The sequence below is a fragment of the Triturus cristatus genome, chromosome 1_1, assembly GCF_964204655.1.
Source record: "Triturus cristatus chromosome 1_1, aTriCri1.1, whole genome shotgun sequence".
Taxonomy (NCBI): Eukaryota; Metazoa; Chordata; class Amphibia; order Caudata; family Salamandridae; genus Triturus; species Triturus cristatus.
The window spans coordinates 33100353-33106731 of NC_140579.1; the positions used below are offsets into that span (position 1 = coordinate 33100353).

Sequence of the window (6379 nt, forward strand, 5' to 3'; positions counted from 1 at the left end):
TCTCTCTCTCTCTCTCTCTCTCTCTCTCTCTCTCTCTCTCTCTCTCTCTCTCTCTCTCTCTCTCTCTCTCTTGAAGAGACTCTTTCACTCTCTCTCTCACTCTCTCTCTCGAGACTCTTTCACTCTCTCTCTCACTCTCTCTCTCTCTCGAAGAGACTCTTTCACTCTCTCTCTCTCTCTCGAAGAGACTCTTTCTCTCTCTCTCTCTCTCTCTCTCTCTCTCTCAGAGACTCTTTCACTCTCTCTCTCACTCTCTCTCTCTCTCTCTCTCGAAGAGACTCTTTCACTCTCTCTCTCTCTCTCTCGAAGAGACTCTTTCACTCTCTCTCTCTCTCTCTCTCTCTCTCGAAGAGACTCTTTCACTCTCTCTCTCTCTCGAAGAGACTCGCTTTCTCTCTCTCAGACTCTTTCACTCTCATCTCTCTCTCTGAGTCCTTCTATTGCTGCGAGGAATTTTTGCTCCAGCGGTGACCGGGCCCTTTGAAGGGAAATGCTAATTAGCATTAAGTACCCCCAGAGTCCTTTGCCCACCATACATCGTGTTTGAGGCTGACAAGTAACAGAGTACAGTTCACAGTATTGCACCTGGTAAGTTATTGTTATCTGTCTCTGACTGTTGGATGAATGCGACTTTTGCTCGCTGTAGGTGTCTTAAGTACCATCTCCGGTGCGTACCTCGAATGACTTACCTGTCTTTAGCTTTGCGCAGTGGCAGTAGCGTAGCCAATGAGGTCTAACCGAGGCGCGATTATTGCTTATTGAAAACTTTACCCAATACCCCGTTATGGCGACTTGAAATATAGTTGACATTGCAATTTTTGACAGTCTCCGTGGAGAATGATTTTACTGTCAAAGAAAGAAAACTGACGAACTGTATAAAACGTTCCATCCGCACTGGATCTGAATTTGGTGTTTTAACCACATTAGGTTATTATTGCCTTAATTTGTTATTAGTATTCATGAGGGGTTCCTAAAACTCATTATTTTGTGAAATAACCGAGAGAGTTATGTGAATTTGTCTGCATGTATATTTAAAAATCCCAAATAAAATCAGACACACACTGTGCCATACCTAACTTAAAGCACCGGTATCCAACTAATTACTACAAAGACATTTATTGGGGGGAGGGGAGGGAGTTGTAACACCTCAAACACCTCCCTGAAGCTACACCCCTGGCTAAACGTGCCAATGGGAGCAGTGTGGGCACAATAGCGTGAGATCCCCTGAAACAACAGTGCCCTCTGTACAGAGTACATAAGAAATTGATAGGTTTGTTGGCTGTGTTGTGAGGGCACAGAGGTATTCTTTGGGGCGGAGCTAGCAATAATCCAGCAGGTGCAGTGGCACCGGGGCCCACTGCATCATAGTTAAGATCTCTACCCACCCAGAGGTCGGGTACCCATTTTTACGGTTATGTTTAGAATCCTTTGCTATCAGTAAATGTCACCCACTGATCAAATCTAATGTAGTAAATAAAAAAATGGTATTGATGAAGTCAACCTTATTATATTATGTTATTTTATTCAAAACTACAGATTGAAATCGAAATAATAACGGACTCCAATCTAACAAAATAAAGACAATTGAAATACACCACCACTATAACTTTTTAAATGTCATAGTTTTAAAGAATTACTAGCACACACAACTCCCGCTTCTCCCCCTCCCCCACCACATATTGCGTCTCCAGCCCCTCGCGCGCGGCCAACGCTTGTTTTAACATTACTGCGGCCAATGCTTGTTTATTTTATCTTTGCGCGCGCACACAACTCCCGGTCGCGGCCGCACAGAACATCTCATCCCCTTCCATTATGCTTGCATAGCCTGTTAACCATATTCGCCCGCGAGCAGTAAACGGCTTGTTTTTATTGGCTGTCATTACAGTGGTCTTAGGGGTGAGCCCTGTCTGTACGTTAGAGGTCTTCAAGAGGATCAAATCGAGGACGATTCTGATTTAGCTCCCCGCACTTCTACTCAGTTTGAAAATTAGTGGAAATTACTAATGTTCTCCAAATGAGAGTTCCGCCGAAGCATCCAGATTTCCACAGAACTCTGTCTGTTACCAGTGGCCTGGTGACAAAATATTAAATCAGTCCAATAAGTAGTTATACGAATTTCTTTAAAGCCTCTAAAATAGGTTTGTTATTATATGGAATGACACCACAACGAGGGCACTACATATCCACCACCACATGCAAGGCTTTATGTAAGTGCTTCAAACTCGGACCTCACGCTCGTGCGTGTGTTTGTTTTTTTGGTCACAGGCTATTGGCCTTTGCGTGCGTCTTTCTAAGAAAGACAGCACGCAATTGGCCAAAGGTGGGTGCATGTCCCGCCTTCTCTCTCCCCTGGCCTAGGGAGCTCTACGTAAGAACCCTAAGTACAAGGAATGGGTCAAGGAGAGCAAACAGGTGGAGCACACTAACTGCAGGAGCGGGACACTGCACACTAGCAGTATGGAACATACCACCATAGCACGCTTGTTACATGGGATATGCCAGGGCAAGCAAGGTATACTAACTGCATGGGATGAATCACCGGAGCACAGTAATTACAGGAGATAGGCCACAAAGTTAAAACAAGCATTGGCATAGCCAATAGGTCTCGACTTTGGGACCTTATAAGTGTTTAGCTATGCAACAGTTGATGTTTTTGCACCAAGGATATTGTACTGCATAAATAAATACTTATAAGGTCCCAAAGGCGAGACCTATTGGCTATGCCAATGCTTGTTCTGTTTGTCATTGATCCTTTAATATTGTCATTTAGGGAATTTAAAGAGGCTGTTAGGTGAATGTTGCAAAGACGTCAAAAACCAAGATGACATCCAGCAAACGTTTGAGAATTGTTGTTGCTGACTGCTCAGTTGTATTGATGACGAACGTCTTTTTTTTTCTCTACACTGGATGGTCTGTCTGATCCATTTGAGGGGGACATGGGGCAGACAGGTTAAAGAGCGCCACAGCAATTAGTCCTGAGCTAGTTGGCATCTGCTGTCCTGCTATGGCTCTGCTAACTGGGTCTAGTATAACCCTTTCAGCATTTGACTCTGATGCAGCGTTGGCTAGCAGTCTCCAGGTGCTCAGTGGGGTTATACTGTTTCTGCGCTCAACGCCACCCCACAGCAGTGCAATAAGGTCAGTGTCCAGCCCAGTGTTAGTGCTTCTCTTTATATAATAGATAAGTACTTGATTGCCCAGCAAAATGCGACACTACGTTCACGTTAAAATACCCAACTTGCAGGTGCAAATCTTACGTTCTTCAAAGTGGTTGCTCCCCTACCCTCTAGGCCACTGTTTCCCAAACTGGGGTCCGTGGACCCCCAGGGGTCCGTGACACATTCCCAGGGGGTCCGCAGGCAGCAGTTTTAAAAGCACTGGAAAGTTCCTTGTAGAATTAGCAGTTTTCAAGCAACAATAAAAGTGTAAAGATAACACCAGTGATTAATGTACCTGCTGGAGAGAGATGAGTTTTGTCCAGTGGCAGGTTTGACTTATCTAATGCAGCACAGAGGGTTAATATGCCTGCTGCAAAGAACGTGTGGCATGGATTTAAAAAAACAGTATTTTATGCGTATAGGTCAGTGGGTTACTGCTTTTGTCACAGATTCTTTTGTTACTCTGCAGCTCATAAGAGACAATCATAATCTAGCACAGTGACCTATAAACTGTCATCAAGGAGGTGCTTACACACTGCATGGTACAAGTCAGTAACTTATATTTTTTCCCAGTCTTTCATTATCCTGATGCTGCTAAAGGGGTTTATTTGGGTGGAAATACATTTTTATTGTTAGTCAATGCTAACCACTGTGTTATGTTCTGAATCATGAGTTTGTGCTTTTCCAGACCAAGCACTCTTTAAAAATGCCTACCAGTAAGAAATACATGTGAATCCTACACCTTGTAGTCCCCTTTGCCTTATATAACATTTTCTCTACACTAATATACGCGTATGATTCATTGTCTCTATATCTGTGTGATGTAAAGTGCTCTGACATCCTACAATGGTAGGAGAGATGCTATAAAACAAATGAAATACATGTGACAGATGTGCTATGGAGAGATGAGAGGCACTGTTGTTGAAGGGTGATAATAAGGGAATCCTTGAAGAACCCCAACAAAGATTGTTGTATCCTGGTGCATAGTAAGGTCATCATTTACTATTCTTTGTAAGCTAACACAATTCAATATATAATGATAAATGTGTTGCAGAATGCACCATTGAATCCTACATTTTCTGGGGGGGGGGGGGAAAGAGCCTCCCAAAGCCCCCTTTGTAGTGGTCAGGCTCACTCACTGCACTTGGTGTGCACTGTATGGGGACTGGTCTTAAAACATTTGCCAGGGCTGCTTTGGGTTTCCACTCTGGCCCTGGCAGGAGCAGGAGCCTTGTATTGCGAAATAAAACTAACCATTTAAAAGTTAATCACGGAGATGCAGCTCCAACCTTCGCATTAAAATTTTCAATTTTTGCAAAATCGTTCAATATAAAATACTAAAATCCTTAGTAATTTGAGTATTTCTTTTGTGTGCACGTGTGTTTATTTTTTTTTAATTACTCCTTTAATGTTTGAAATTTAAATCGTGCAAATTGCTGGGGGTCCCCGGCTTCCAGTGGTGAGTCAATGGGGGTCCTCAGAAGTCAAAAGTTTGGGAACCACTGCTCTAGGCCACAGCTTTCCAAACTTTTCATGTTGGTGACACACTTTTTGGAGATGCATCATTTTGGTACACAGTAAGGCAGTGTAGCGAGCATAGCAAGCGAGCCCGAACCACTTAAGGGGAGGTTTGGGGGGAGTTCTCTGTCTCCCTCCCTCTGTCTGTCTCCCTCCCTCGGTCTGACCCTTTCAGATGGATCGTGTTTATGTGCCGCTCTGGCAGGCAACGGGTAGTGTATTCCTGTGCTGAGGTGCTCCTGCAGTTTTAGGTTCTAATTGGCATCGCAACGAGAATGAGGATGTGGCCAGAGGTGCCGACAGTGGAACTGGAGAACCAGGTTCAAATCCCGACGTCGGCTCATCATCCTGTGATTCAGGACAACTCCCTTAATCAGTGGTGCTTAAAAAAAAAAAAAAAAAGGAAGCTTTAATGTATATGTTCTGATTGTCATGTAAAGCGCTTAAATGTCCATGGCACAAATTCATGCAATATCAAACTGCCAAAACGTAGGCCCTGCACCTATGACATTGGAGCTGATGCTTGCCATGTCTCCTATGTAAGGATGCAGTTTGATATTGTGGGTTGCTGTGCCCTCCATGGCACGGAGATAGCTCTTCTGGCATTCACTGAGGAATTAAAAGCTTTATCAGATAACGGAGGAGCTGCAGCCATTGTCCTGCTGGATTTCAGTGCGGCCTTTGATACCGTCAATCATGCCATACTGAAAGATGGATTGAAGGAGATCATATCGGGGACAAAGCTTTGGATTGGCTCTTACCTGGACGACCGATCCTTCCAAGTTATGGAAAAGGACTGTCTCTCAGACCCCCGGCCCATAAAATTCGGAGTGCCACAGGGCTCTTCCCTTAGCCCCACCAGTTTAATATTTATGTAAGCCAACTAGCCTCTATAACGCAGGAGTTCGGCATTTCAGGTTTGTCGTATGCCGACGACACACAGCTGATCGTCTCTATGCCAAGCACTCCCAACCAAGACAATCTTCAATTGGTTCCATGTTTGACCAAATTATAACACTGGATGTCAAACAATTACCTTAAATTGAACGGAGAAAAGACCGAACTGGCTAAACCTGCCTGCTTCCTTCTTTTGTTCCCTAGAGGGGGTCAGAAGGATTTATTTGGAATAACAAACGGTGCAGGGTAGCAGTGGCAAAGCTGTATCTACGCCGGTCGCAGGATGGGCTGGCTTTACCCAACCTGGAGCACTATTTTCTGGCGTTCCAGATACTATGGGTGGCGAAATGGGTGGAGGAGCTACACCTGGCGGATTCAGCTGAACCGGAGTCCCCATATTCCCTGGACAGGATTCTCTTTTTATTCCATCCCTGTAACGGATCGCATGAGTCGCTTCCACTTCTACTCCAGATTGCGCAAAATTTTTTCCGTAGGGCATTACGCCTTACTAGGCACACCAAGCCGTATGCGCCTGTCATGCATTTACTGGTGTTGCCGACAGCGAGAGGGCGAGTCCGGGTAATGGACCTAACAGAACGGTTGGGGGTACACATAACTGCACTGGGAGATCTGTATAGAGAGGGCGCGCTGCGGCCATTCCTCTCCTTGTCGGAGGAGGAAGGAGTCTCTCCGGTACAATTCCTGAACCATGCCTCCTGGACGGAAATGCTGCGGAGATGGTGGGGAAACATTGCGAAAGAACCCCCAACATATCTCCTATTGCAATATGTGCACAATAATGGGCA

At 44.9% G+C, this 6379-nt stretch overlaps 1 non-coding gene across 1 annotated transcript; it reads left to right on the plus strand.

The window, feature by feature from the left end:
• Window positions 1-697: 697 nt before the first annotated feature.
• Window positions 698-837, plus strand: LOC146869254 (U4 spliceosomal RNA). The gene has a single exon (XR_014959997.1). It is a non-coding gene; the product is annotated as a U4 spliceosomal RNA (small nuclear RNA).
• The last annotated feature ends 5542 nt before the right edge of the window (window positions 838-6379 follow it).